Raw genomic sequence first — 13,234 nt, 5'->3', positions numbered from 1 at the left:
TACGTTCCTTGTTAAGAAATTTGGTAAGTTTCTTACTAAGAAGAATGCCATCAAAAAGAGAGACTTCAAGAAGGCATACATAGCTTGGGAAGACAATGAAGTAAGTTCATCTTCAGAAACAGAAAGTGAAGAATGCGCCAATGTCGCATTAATGGCATCACATCAATCAGATGATGAAAAAGAGGTTAGTAATATAGACTCTCCTCATTATAATAAGACTAATAATGAATTAATTATAGAATACAATGATGCTCAAAACGCAATAAAGGAATTACTTATTGAATGTAAAAATCTGTGTAAACTAGTATCAACACAAAAGAAACAAATCTCAAGTTTACAAGAAAAAGTTGATATTATGGAGAAAAATTCTGAAAAACTAAAACAGAATTTTGCATGCAATAAATGTGATTCCCTCTCTTTCAAAATTGTTCAATTAAATAGGGTGATTGAACGATACGAAAAGGGACAATTAGGATTGGAAAATGTTTTAAATATGCAAAGATACTCGAATGACAAAAGTGGTCTTGGATATTCAAAATTTGATAAACCAAATTTGAACAAAACTATTTTTGTTAAAGCAAGTAGTCAATCTAATCAAGAAAAGATTATAGTTATGAAAAAGGATGATCTTTATAATAAGAAAATTATTCAAAATAAATCTCATATGAATTTTAAAAAGGGACAATTATAATTCAAACCCCCTTCCTTATAATTGACACTGTTACTTCAAGTTCCTTTTCTAATGTACAACCTTACCGCGCGGGATGCAATTTCCCTCCTTAGCCATACAACCTTAAGGCTTTAAAGCATAAGTGGCAGGTTTGGGCTTGACAACTTCCTTCCCTTCCCATTTCCCTTATACTTGTTCATGGGCTTCTTAACTTTTCCATTATTGACCATCAAAATAGCATTTCCTTTTCTTTTGCAAATGTTATTTTCAACAGTTCTCAACATGCTTGACAACTCTGGTAGACAAACTGATTGAAATTCACAATCAGTTGAAGCTCACAATAAAATTCAAGACAAACTAATTGAAGCTTTTCGACAATGATTGCAGGATCAAATCAATCCCAAGATCTCGCTCAAGGGAAAAGTCCAATCGCTTAAGGTTCTAAACATACTCTATCATCTTGGGCACACGAGGACCTATAAGGCTTCCATCCGTTAGTCTTGTTTGGAAAAGGTCTTTGGAAACTTCAAAATGCTCATCACTCTTTTAGGGCATCTTCGGGTGTTTGATCATATCGAAGGCTTCCATGTTCTTATGTTGCTTTTGAAGCCTAGAGTTCATGGTAGCTAGCATGATGTAGCTAACATCCAAGACATCATCTTGACGCTTCTTATAAGCATCCTTTTCAACCTTAGAATTAGTTGGTGGCTCTAGGACAATGGGCCCTTCAAGAACATACACCATTTTCTCATGTTTGAGGACAATCCTCATGTTTACGTGTCAGTCTAGAAAGGTTGTTCCAGATAACTTATTCTTCTCAAGGATTAATCACAAAATGATGTTACATGTTCTTTTCCATGATAATCAACATTTAGACAATATGCAAAAGAGTATCACACAATAAAATATTTAATTAGATCTTTAATTAAATACGCCTCCCACTATTTTACTCAAGCCAAATGACCTTCAACATTTGATTTGGGAAATCCCGTTGGAAGATATTCTAGCTGGTTGAGATCCATATTTCACTTTATTTTAAATGAGCTTTGTCGATCACCTTAAACTTATTTATTTAGGTAGGAATTCCTTTCAAATGTATTTTATACAACTATCAAGCAAATAGGTGAATAACTCTTATTCTAATCCATCACATTGACAATTCCCAACTCACTTTGCTTCTAATCTTTTCAATCATATTATATTCAATTTAGTTAAGTTAAACCTAAAATTTAGCATTTTGATATTACCCTTATCCCATCACATCTTACTAGTATAAGAAATGTATTTCGCTTTAGTGAACCCACATTTTTTATACTAGTCTTAATGAGTGCTATCTTTTTGAAAGAATTAAATTTGATCTCACCATATCGTTATGCTATTTAGACTTCTATATTTATAAATGCAAATCAAACATAAATGCAGTAAATAAAATGAAGTGGTTATAAGTCCTAATGCATTTATTCTCACAATATGAGAATCTTAGCTAAACCTATGATCGATCTTGTTTCTCCAAGTGTGACCTCAAAGGTTTCCCTCCGTTGAATCTGTCTTGTTTCCTTCATCATTTTATTACATAAAAAATACTCATTTTACCTACAAGGGAGTGAGTTGACAAGGGAAGATGCAAATATAATTTAAGAGAGAAACACAACAAACAAGTCGTATTTAATTAATAATTCAAAATAAAAGCAAACTAGGCCGCAACAACCACCCACCATGTAATCACAAAATAAAGACATATAATTAATCAAATAAAACTCTTTTTTGTTATTGATAAAATACAATCAATCATAAATAAAATGTATTTATTATTTTCAATCACAATTAATAATAAATATATAATTTTATTATAATTAATATGACTCGCCTACAACATACTAAATCATACCCATTTAGTTATTCAACAGAACACATTGATTCGAAATAGTAGCTACACTTGATATACTAATCATAATCATATGAAAGTATATATGTATCACATACATATGCATAAGAAAACAGTTTTATTAAATCATCATATAACACAGAAAACACATGTTTGTTTCTACTATTCATAATTATAAAAGATATAATCACATAACTAAAAATTATCTTACATGTTTCATCCTTTAAAATGTCCTACACTTTGACTAGTTTAGTATTAATGACTATCAATTCAATTTTGAACATATTAATATTCAAATAATATGAACTTGAGCCAACACAAAATGAGATTTTTCTATAATGAAATTAATGACGTACTATTGATGTTGATTGTTCAACTTTATTTTTTTATCATAAAAATAATTCATTTCTGTTATCATAAGAAATTCATTTTTTTTTTTTGCTAATTTATTTATTTTTACTCAGTTTTACTAATTTGTAATAATTCAAATTGTAAGAGGTATAATTCGTCTAGATAAATTTTTTGCAATTTTAGTAGACTATATAATATTATTGATTTCAATTAGCATTATTGATAGAAGGCTCTAACCATTTATCGAGCTAATATTGTTTTTTACTAATCAAACTAATGATTAATGGAACTACCATAACATTATTATATAAATTTTGGAATCGTAACATAATTATAATTCCTATAATATACAAAATCGAACAATTAAAAATTCAAAATTAATTATAGCGCCAAAATTTTGAAAATTATAAGATAAGACGTTAAATGAGTAATTTAATTGTGACTTAAATCGTCAATTATTAATAAATTCTTAAAATCCCCTAACATATAACTGGTCAAATATTTTTTATAGAATTAAAAATTTAGTTTATCATTATTTCGGTACTATTATTATTTCATTCTTAACCAAAAGAGAAAATTCATCCAAAATTTTGATTATTTTTTACACAAAAAGATATCGATTGATAAATATATAAATACAATAAACATTATCAACAAATAATTTTATATATACATATAAAATTTATAATTATTTTATAATTATAATATAATAAAAATTATTATAAAAGTATAATTTCAAATTTCAAAAAATTACTAAATGTAATTTTTTTTCTTTCAAATTTTGATATTAAAATAAAAATTCATTAAATGAATAATTAAACGAGGACTTAATTAATTTGTTTAAAAACTCAAAAATTTAATAAACAAATTTGTGTACTCATTTTTAAATTTAGGACTATAAATGATTAATGATCAATAATGTTTTGTGAGCATTAGACGAATTATTATAATAACTCGATAAATAAAGTATTAAATATTAAGGTTATTGTGTTTGAATTTTTTTATATCAAACTATATCATTAAAATAATTTTTATTTAAAATTAAAGTTATATTAGATGGTGGGGGGCCTATTTAAGGAATTAAATTAGAAAAAAAAATTGTAGTCCAAACAAAATAAAATAAACTAAAATAAACTAACTTAAAATTACTTTACTCCAATAAAGTAAACATTATTTATCAATATTTGTTTATATTAGTCTTACCTTATTTAGAGTTATCAAAATGGGAGGGGCTGAATGTACCAGGGCATTTGGCTCCTCATATTAATACATGTTGGGTCTGAAAAAATGAAGTAAAAAATGAACAAGTATTTTTGGCATAACCTATTAATCCACATTTAAAATGAGACCGGGTCGGGTCAGTAGGTCACATGCTGATCCACTACAACTATAAAAAGATAATTTATATAAATAAAAAAATAGGCAAATGTGGATTGACTCAAATAATTGAAGAAAAACTGCGAGTAAAAACAAATAAACGCAGAGGATAAAAATTAAAATTCTCCTCAACAGATCCTTACAAATGATCATGAATTATGATTTATTAGATTTCCTTTTGTAGCGTGATAAAGCTTAGATGATGAATGATGATCACAAACTTTACTCTATTGAAAGCATCTCTATGTATCCAAACGAACAAAACTGGAACAAGGGCAACATCTATTCCGATGCTAGCTGATGAATGCGGCTGATGAAAAAAACAACTAAGGCTTCTTTTTTCTGATTGAATTTTGTATAAGCGTTCTATTCACAAACATGTATTCTAACTTAACGCACCATAGCTTACGATGTTCAACGCTTCACTTAATAAGTGTTACTTATTTACACTTTTAACCTCTCATTAATCTGTTATTGCGAGTGTGACCCTATAGGTTCCCGTAACGTTGATAATAATATTAAATCATTTATTCAATATTATAAGTAGAGTGTGGTATTTAGCCACACATCGCTGCTACCCAAATGATGAGAATTTCATGTGATATGATGTAACATCCCGATGATAAATATATTGTGTATTATCTCCCACTTTCCCTCATATCTAAATCAAACTCAAGGCACAAAATGTGTCACCTTTGTATAGTTCAATATCTCATTACTTGGTACCTGAGTATAGTACTTTACTATAGTCAATATCAAATATTGACTTTTCTCAACATGGCCAGGTGTTTATAATCGTCCTATTACAAAAAATGTTTGACAATAATAAAACAATCAACTCAACATCTAGTGATTTCAGGTCTAAGGGTGGTATGACACTTACATAGCAAACTATGTAGTATTCTTATGGCAGATCAATTCAATATACATTCATCCTAATATATACATATGTTGTAACTTGATATCTTATATCCATCACATGTGAGATAAAGTTATCAATCGTTATACATAATAGTCTTGATTGTAGTATTATTGACCTCAATAATAATACTCAATTACAAATCATTTGAAAGTGCAGCTCTATAACATGTCACAATCGAGTCATCTAGTCGATGTCTTATCAAAGCGAATTTCACTCAAGTACTTTATTATATTAGATAAACATAATAATTGATATGCCACATATTATAAATAAATAACATGATACAATTCTAAATTCAAAGGTAAAACATTGGTGACGACTCTTCATCATATGCATATTTTTCATTGTTTTTAGTCTTATTTATCTTTTATTCATTAGTTAACTTAAAGGAGTTATTTGATATCTTTTGTTAATTTTAGTTCTTTGATTTAATGAAATGTTTATGTTTTTATTTCCTAGATTAAGTAGATATTTTTCATAGTTTTGCGTTGTTACTTTGTTTTAGGGCACTACTGAATTTTGGTGAGAAATCAACATGATCTATGTGGGGTATTTCAGCCATATCTGGAGTTGTAGATGTTCAATTGGAGTCAAACTAACTATAAATGAAAGCTAAGATCCATAGATACAATTTTCATGAATACACCAAAAACAAATTCGAACTCAAAAGAGAAGAAGAATGCACAAAACACCAGACAGAAGATGATGTGTGCTAGAAGCATGCTCAAAGCGCATTTCCACAATTAGACGCTGAAGCTTCTGCCATTCCGCGCCTGAAGCGCACCTGAAGTGCATTTCAGCACTGAAGACCTGTCGTTTCGCGCCTGAAGCGCGCGACACGCAGCATAACACATTAAAACTCATTTTTTTCTCACTTTTTAGGAATGTGTTTCACTATTGGGAAGTTTGGAGACTTGTGCCCTAGTAGAGAAACTTAGAGATGATTGTTCTTAACACCATTAGAGGAGTTTTATCAAGAATCATTCATGAATCCCTCTTGTAATTTTTCTTTAATCTTTATCGTTTCTATCTCTGTCATGAGTAACAAAACCCTATTTGTTAAGGATGAGTGTAACAAGATGAAACCTTTATTTTTTCTTATTTTATTTCTAGTTATATGAATGAGTTTATTAAATTATTTTTCCCATCTCTGTGCTTAATGCTTTTTATTGCTTGATCATCATTAAAATGTTATACAATTCGTATTTTGAAACATAAGTGGACTTTACAAATGCTTGAGATGAGAAATTCATGAATTTATAGTCTATGGATAAATGCAGGTCATGAAACCAATTAAATTAGTTGCAAAGACAATAGTTTTAAAACATAATTCCTGTACGGTAAGGCTGAATTCTAATATTAAATCCACTAAGGAATTAGGGGTTACTTTGGAATTAAATATTATGTCACTAAGACATTAAGGCAAGAATAATAAAGAGAATTCGGTAATAATTCAATAAAGGAATTTAGTAACTAGGATCAAATTAGACATCAATGTTGGATTCGAAGTGAAACTCAGTCCTTACATTTTTCTTATTATGAATGATCAATTTTATTACCGTTGTTAGTTTTAAATATTATTTCAATCAATTCAGAAACTTTTAATTCAGTTTTAGTAATTAAATACACTTGCTAGTAAAACACAATCATTAAGTTCGACACCCGGTACTACCGTTTTATTATTACTTGCAATAATTCGATACAATTACTGAAACGCTATCAAGTTTTTGGCGCGGTTGCCAGGGATTGCCATATAACTATTGAATAATAATTTAGCTACTTAATTAAATTTTTTTTGCTCTGCAATAAAAATTTTGTTTTAATTTTATTTTTAATTATGAAAAAAAAACCGTTTTTCTTTTGTTTTCTATTTTTATTTGTTAAGCTTGCTAATGTCGTGTGCTAGTGTTTGTCTCTTCTTTGTTTGAGATTACTATTCACCATAGAGCATAGAAGATTGTAATGGTGATATTATACTACAATTATATGAAGAGTGTGATACATGTCTTATATCTACTATAGTACGCATAATTGGGGGACAAATCTTGATAGATAAATTTTTAAAAGATCACCCTCAGATCCTTCAGATGCGGTCTCTTAGGTGTGACTTTTACGGAGAAGGACATATAAATGTAACTTGTTTTGATGACTTTATCGAACTAATAGAATATGAAGATTTATTGGTCAAAGAAGTAGAAGACGGCGAATGTTATATGAAAAAGATCAAATTGAGAACAAATTATACCTCCTAAAATTCTATCCAAAGAATCAGATGACAAAGACTTTCACATTACAGATGTTTTGGTTGAATTCATGAAGAATAACATGGTTTCAATTGAAAGATTTGAAAGTTAATGTGAGAGGTTATTTGAGAAAGTGGTTAAGTTTGAGAAGATGGAGAAGAAGTTGAAGATTGAAGGTGATTTTAATTTTGTGGTAGAAGAAGATAAACAAGAGGAAAAGACAAATGAGGAAAAGAAAAAAAAAAGAGATTGATGAAGTTTGAGATTCAATCTATGCATTGTTCATCAATGTCTAATTGAAAAGGACATGGAAGCAATATCATTTATTTCTCAAGTTCATGGAATTTCTACCAAACAAAAAGAAGAAGAAAGATGATGTGTTCTTCCTGTCACATATGCCACATTTATAATAGTTGAGGCATCAAGCTAATAACTTTAAAGAAGCGCTTCGTGGGAGGCAACCCACAGGTAGAGGTAAATTTTATTTTTGCAATCTTATTTTTGTTATTTGAATTTGTTTCTTTTTAATTGTGTGTAAACGTGCACTATGATGAAGAATTGTTAACAACTTGCATTTGGTCTTAAGTTTTGTGTTTGGGATTTTGAAATTTAAATTATAGTTCTTTGCTCATATCATTGCTCAATTCAACGAGTTTCACTAATACATGCAATTTTAATCACTCCTTGGTTGTAATGGCCTCACTTACTATTTTTTTTTTTTTAAAATAAATAAATAACTTTTGCAGTGGCATGTTTGACATTATTTTGACAGTTCATACTCTCTCTTATTATCCTAGATGTGAGCTTTTGTGCCTAAACACTTTATTTTGTTGTTGTGTGATTATCCAGACATGTGTTATCCTTTTAAAACTTTCACTAATTCTGACTTGCATCACTTGTAATTTATGCATACACCGAGACAATTTTATTTGGTCGTTTGAGCCTTTTTAAGTATCATGTGGGAGGCAACCCACAAGTAGAGGTAAATTTTATTTTTGCAATCTTATTTTTGTTATTTGAATTTGTTTATTTTTAATTGCGTGTAAACATGCACTATGATGTAGAATTGTTAACAACTTGCATTTGGTCTTAAGTTTTATGTTTGAAATTTTGAAATTTAAATTATATTTCTTTGCTCATATCATTGCTCAATTCAACGAGTTTCACTAATACAGGCTATTATAATTACTCTTTGGTTGTCATGGCCTCACTTGCTATTTTTTTTTATAAATAAATAAATAACTTTTGGAGTGACATGTTTGACATTATTTTGACAGTTCATACTCTCTCTTATTATCCTAGATGTGAACTTTTGGGCCTAAACACTTTAATTTTTTGTTGTGTGATTATCCAGACATGTGTTATCCCTTCAAAACATTCACTAATTCTGACTTGCATCACTTGTAATTTATGCATACACGGAGACAATTTTATTTGGTTGTTTGAGCCATTTTAACTATCCTATGCAAATTTTATCCTTTGCTAGCCCCTTTGAGCCTTGCCCTTTCTTTCGGTTACTAGCCACATTACAAGCCAAATATCTGACTTTAATTCAATCACCTTACTTGGAGGTAGGTAGGAAAACTTTTGTCTCGTCTTGGTAAAATTCTAAATTTGTGGTTACTCATGGGATATCAACTTTTTAAGTTTGGATGTGTACTTTGATAAATAACATTTTCTAAGTTCTTTTGTCAATGTTTGAGAATCTCCACAATAAAAATGTGAAGAAAAAAAGTGGTAGAGTAATTTGAAAATGTGTACCTAACTCTAAATAGTAAAGCCTACTATCCTAAAATGCCATGCCCTTACCTAAGCCACATTACAACACGAAAGTCCTCCAAAAGTGTATGTATTTGTTGCATTGAGATTGCTATCAAGATTTTTTTCAAGTCTATGGTAGCGTGATGCATGTTCTAGAATTTGAGTGATAAATTCATAACCCTTGTTAAATACTGGAGATAAATTTTGGTGAGATTGTGTGAAGAGATAGTTGAACTTGATGAATGAATGTTTTGTAGTAGCTGGAACTTTGAGAATTGAGTTTGATTTGATTTGAGAAATTGAATTTAAGTTTGTTTTTAATTGTACCAAATCTGAAATTAATTGTTGCTTGGGGACAAGTAATAGATTAAGTTTGGGGTTGTGATGACACTTCATCGTTTGCATATTTTTCATTGTTTTTAGTCTTATTTATCTTTTATTTATTAGTTGATTTAAGGGTTTATTTGATATATTTTGTTAATTTTAGTTCTTTGATTTAATGAAACTTTTATGCTCTTATTTCCTTGATTAAGTAGAGATTTTTCGTAGTTTTGCGTTGTTACTTTGTTTTAGTGCAGTGCTGAATTTTGGTGGGAAATGAACATGACCTATGTGGGGTAGTTCAACCATATCTGGAGTTGATTTAAACCAAGTGCAAATGAAAGTTAGGATCCATAGCTACAATTTTCATGAATACACTGAAACCAAACTCGGAATCAAAAGAGGAGGAAAATGCAATAAACGCCAGACAAAAGTTAATGTGCGCTTGAAGCGCGCTCGAGACACATTTCAACTATTAGGCGTTGAAGCTTCTGCCGTTCTGCGTCTGAAGCGCGCGACACGCATCGGAACACATTAAAACTCATTTTTCTCACTTTTTAAGGATCTTTTTGACTATTGGGAAGTTTTGAGACTTGTGTCCTAATAGAGAAACTCAGAGACGACTATTCTAAACACCATTGGAGGAGTTTTATCAATAATCATTCATGAATTTTTCTTGTAATTCTTCTTTAATCTCTATCTTTTCTATCTCTGTCTTGTAATTCTTCTTTAATCTCTATCTTTTTTATGTATACTAATAGTAATGTGCAGTAAATAAATGAACTCAAAGATTTATCCTGGTTCCCCTTAAAACCAAGGGTACGTCTAGTCCTCTTGCACACCACAAGAGATTGATCCACTAATTGTCAGAAAATGTACAACTCCCACCCTGAGATTCTTGCTACAAACTTCTAACAACACTCCTAAGATAGCACACCACTATCTTAGATTAAGCTACTTTTTAAGAAAGTATTACTTTCTTTTACAAGTGATACAATATGATTTGAATAAGAATAAGGGAAGTATATTGATTAACAATCCAATAACAATTCAAGTACTTGAGAACCTTTATGAATGATATGAAAATGAAATGCAAGTACTTTGTAAAAATCAGATTTTTGTTCAAAATTGTTCAGGGTATTGATTCAAGGATTGTGTGTGTTTGATCTGAAGTTATGGGGTATTTATACTCCATAAACATCTCTTCAGATTCGTGGCCATTGATCCAAGAGGTTTAATGAAAGAATACAATGTTTTGGAGCCATTCCAGATCTGAAAAATTGTATTGCTTCTAGTTGTATTCGAATACATGATGTGTGTATTCGAATACACCTCTTTGTAACGTTCAAAAATATTCAAAATTTATACCTTGTATTCGAATACACATGTGTGTAGTCGAATACAGATTAGTGAAAATTTGTCACTGACTTACTATGTATTCGATTACAGATTATTGTAGTCGAATACATCTATAGGGATTTTGGCCACTGACTTGCAGTGTAGTCGACTACACATAGTCGTAGTCGAATACAACTTTGAGACTTTTGCTTCTGACTTGCTTTGTATTCGAATACAGGATGCTGTATTTGAATACACTTATGCATTTTGTCAAAAACATGATTTTTAAGACTTTGTTAATGTTGTTTTGACTTTTGAAAATACTTTAAATGCATATGTAAATATGACTTGTTCTCATGTAATTGAAATATTGGTTTGTATCATATACCTTTACATTTTAACATTTAATGTTTGGATTTGAAACTTATTAATGAAGATATTTGATCTTCTTTTTGATCTTGTTGCATTAACCATAATTGTTGATCTTTGTCTTCATCAAAAACATGTAGTTTTACATTCTCCCCCTTTTTGATTATGACAAAATGTTATTGTTGTGGAGAGATTGTATAATTCGAACCATTGCTCCCCCGTAGTATATGCTTACTCCCCGTTGTATGTGATTAATTGAAAAATTGTTTGAGAACCTACAAGATGTGTAAGGAACCAACAATACCAAATTTTCTCCCCCTTTTGACATGATCAAAAAGAAGGAAAAATATAGAGACATACATATGCAAGAATATACTCACAAGTAAAGATAAAAGTAGTACACATAATAAAAGATTGACATAACGAAGGATGAAAGCAATGTTAATTAAGGACAGCAAAATAGTCAACATATGTGTAACAAGGTTCAACTTAGTACATAAAGCACACCATAAGACAAACTACAAATTTAAGACATGAAACAAACTACAAGGCATAATAGAATCCTAGGGACGATCAAAATCCGTTGGAATGTGAAAATGATCAAGTTTGTCAGATAAACTACTAATGTCTTGAGATAACTCGTCATGGTTGCGAGCAAGAGTAGTTTCAATGTTCTGGAAGCGAGTGTTGACAGAAGTGGTGAGATTATCGAATTGAGTTTGAAAGAAAGTTTGGAAAGAATCAAGGCGAGCCATGAGCATTTGATTTGAGATATATTCATCATCAGAGGCTGTATCCTCGTCATCTTCATCAGCCTGGGCAGCAGCATTTGAGGGTCCATCAGTGTCTTCGGGAGCAGCATCAGATGGTTGATCATAATCACCTTTATGCACAAAAGAATTTAGTTGCTCATTCCATACTATCCGCATGCTATGCAGGATGCCCAAATCCAGCATATTTTCTTTGGTGGGTGTATACATGACTTCATCAGAGAAGTCCACCCCAAAGTGTTCTAAAATCCGGGACACTTCCTTCGCATATGGTAAGCCAATTGCCTCTCGGGATCCAAACATGACAGATTTCACAAAATAGGCCCAATTTAGTTGACAACCTTCATATATGAAATTCATAATTTGTAATTCAAACACCGAAATTTGGGAGTAATTGCCAGCCTTCGGAACCAGAATGTAGCTAAGGAAATAGTGCAAAAGGCGATTGTCAACGGTAAGATATCCCGCTCCATACCGTTGCTGGGCATATTTGGAACCAGCCTGAGTCCGCTTTTGTTCCATTGTGCGTCTGTCAAATCGACATAGGGCAACATACGCATCATACTTAGAGATATCAGCCCATTCACACAAGTTGTTGGGACAAAACTTTTGACCGTTAAAGGGAAGGTTCAGAATTTCGCCTATAGTTTTGGTATTAATCCGAATGGTTTTACCCTTAACTCGAGATACCATCATTTTTCCATCTTGGGTGAGATTTCAATAAAAATCCCTAACTAAGTCAGGATAGACAAGACCTTTGTAGCCTATAAACTCTTCAACATGTTGTGCCTTGAGTAACTCAGGAAAGTTAAAGGCAGAGAAAGAGTTTAAAGTACCGTACTTTGGAATGATAAGTCGCTTGTCCGAGTAGAATGTGCGAAAACGAACAATTTCTTCCGGTGTGTGTAGAAGCCGGGATAAATCCGTGACATTGGGATTCCTTGTTCGTTTTCTTGAAGGACCCACTGCTGCATGCTTGGTTCTTGGTCCTCGTTTGCGGGCATCCATGGCGAGAAGGGAGGTTTTGGTGAAAAATGGGTTTGAGAGAAATCTTAGAAATATGATGATTAATGCCAAGAAAGAAGTAAGGATTGATGTAGTATGCAAATGTAAAATAACCCTAAAATGTGACACAACTTTTATATTTGGGCAAAAACACGAATGTGTATTCGACTACACCTAGTTGTATTCAAATACACATTGTTCTGGGAACGTGTATTCGACTAC

Source organism: Cicer arietinum, chromosome 6 (genome assembly GCF_000331145.2).
Source record: "Cicer arietinum cultivar CDC Frontier isolate Library 1 chromosome 6, Cicar.CDCFrontier_v2.0, whole genome shotgun sequence".
Taxonomy (NCBI): Eukaryota; Viridiplantae; Streptophyta; class Magnoliopsida; order Fabales; family Fabaceae; genus Cicer; species Cicer arietinum.
Note: the sequence above shows the minus strand (reverse complement) of the source record.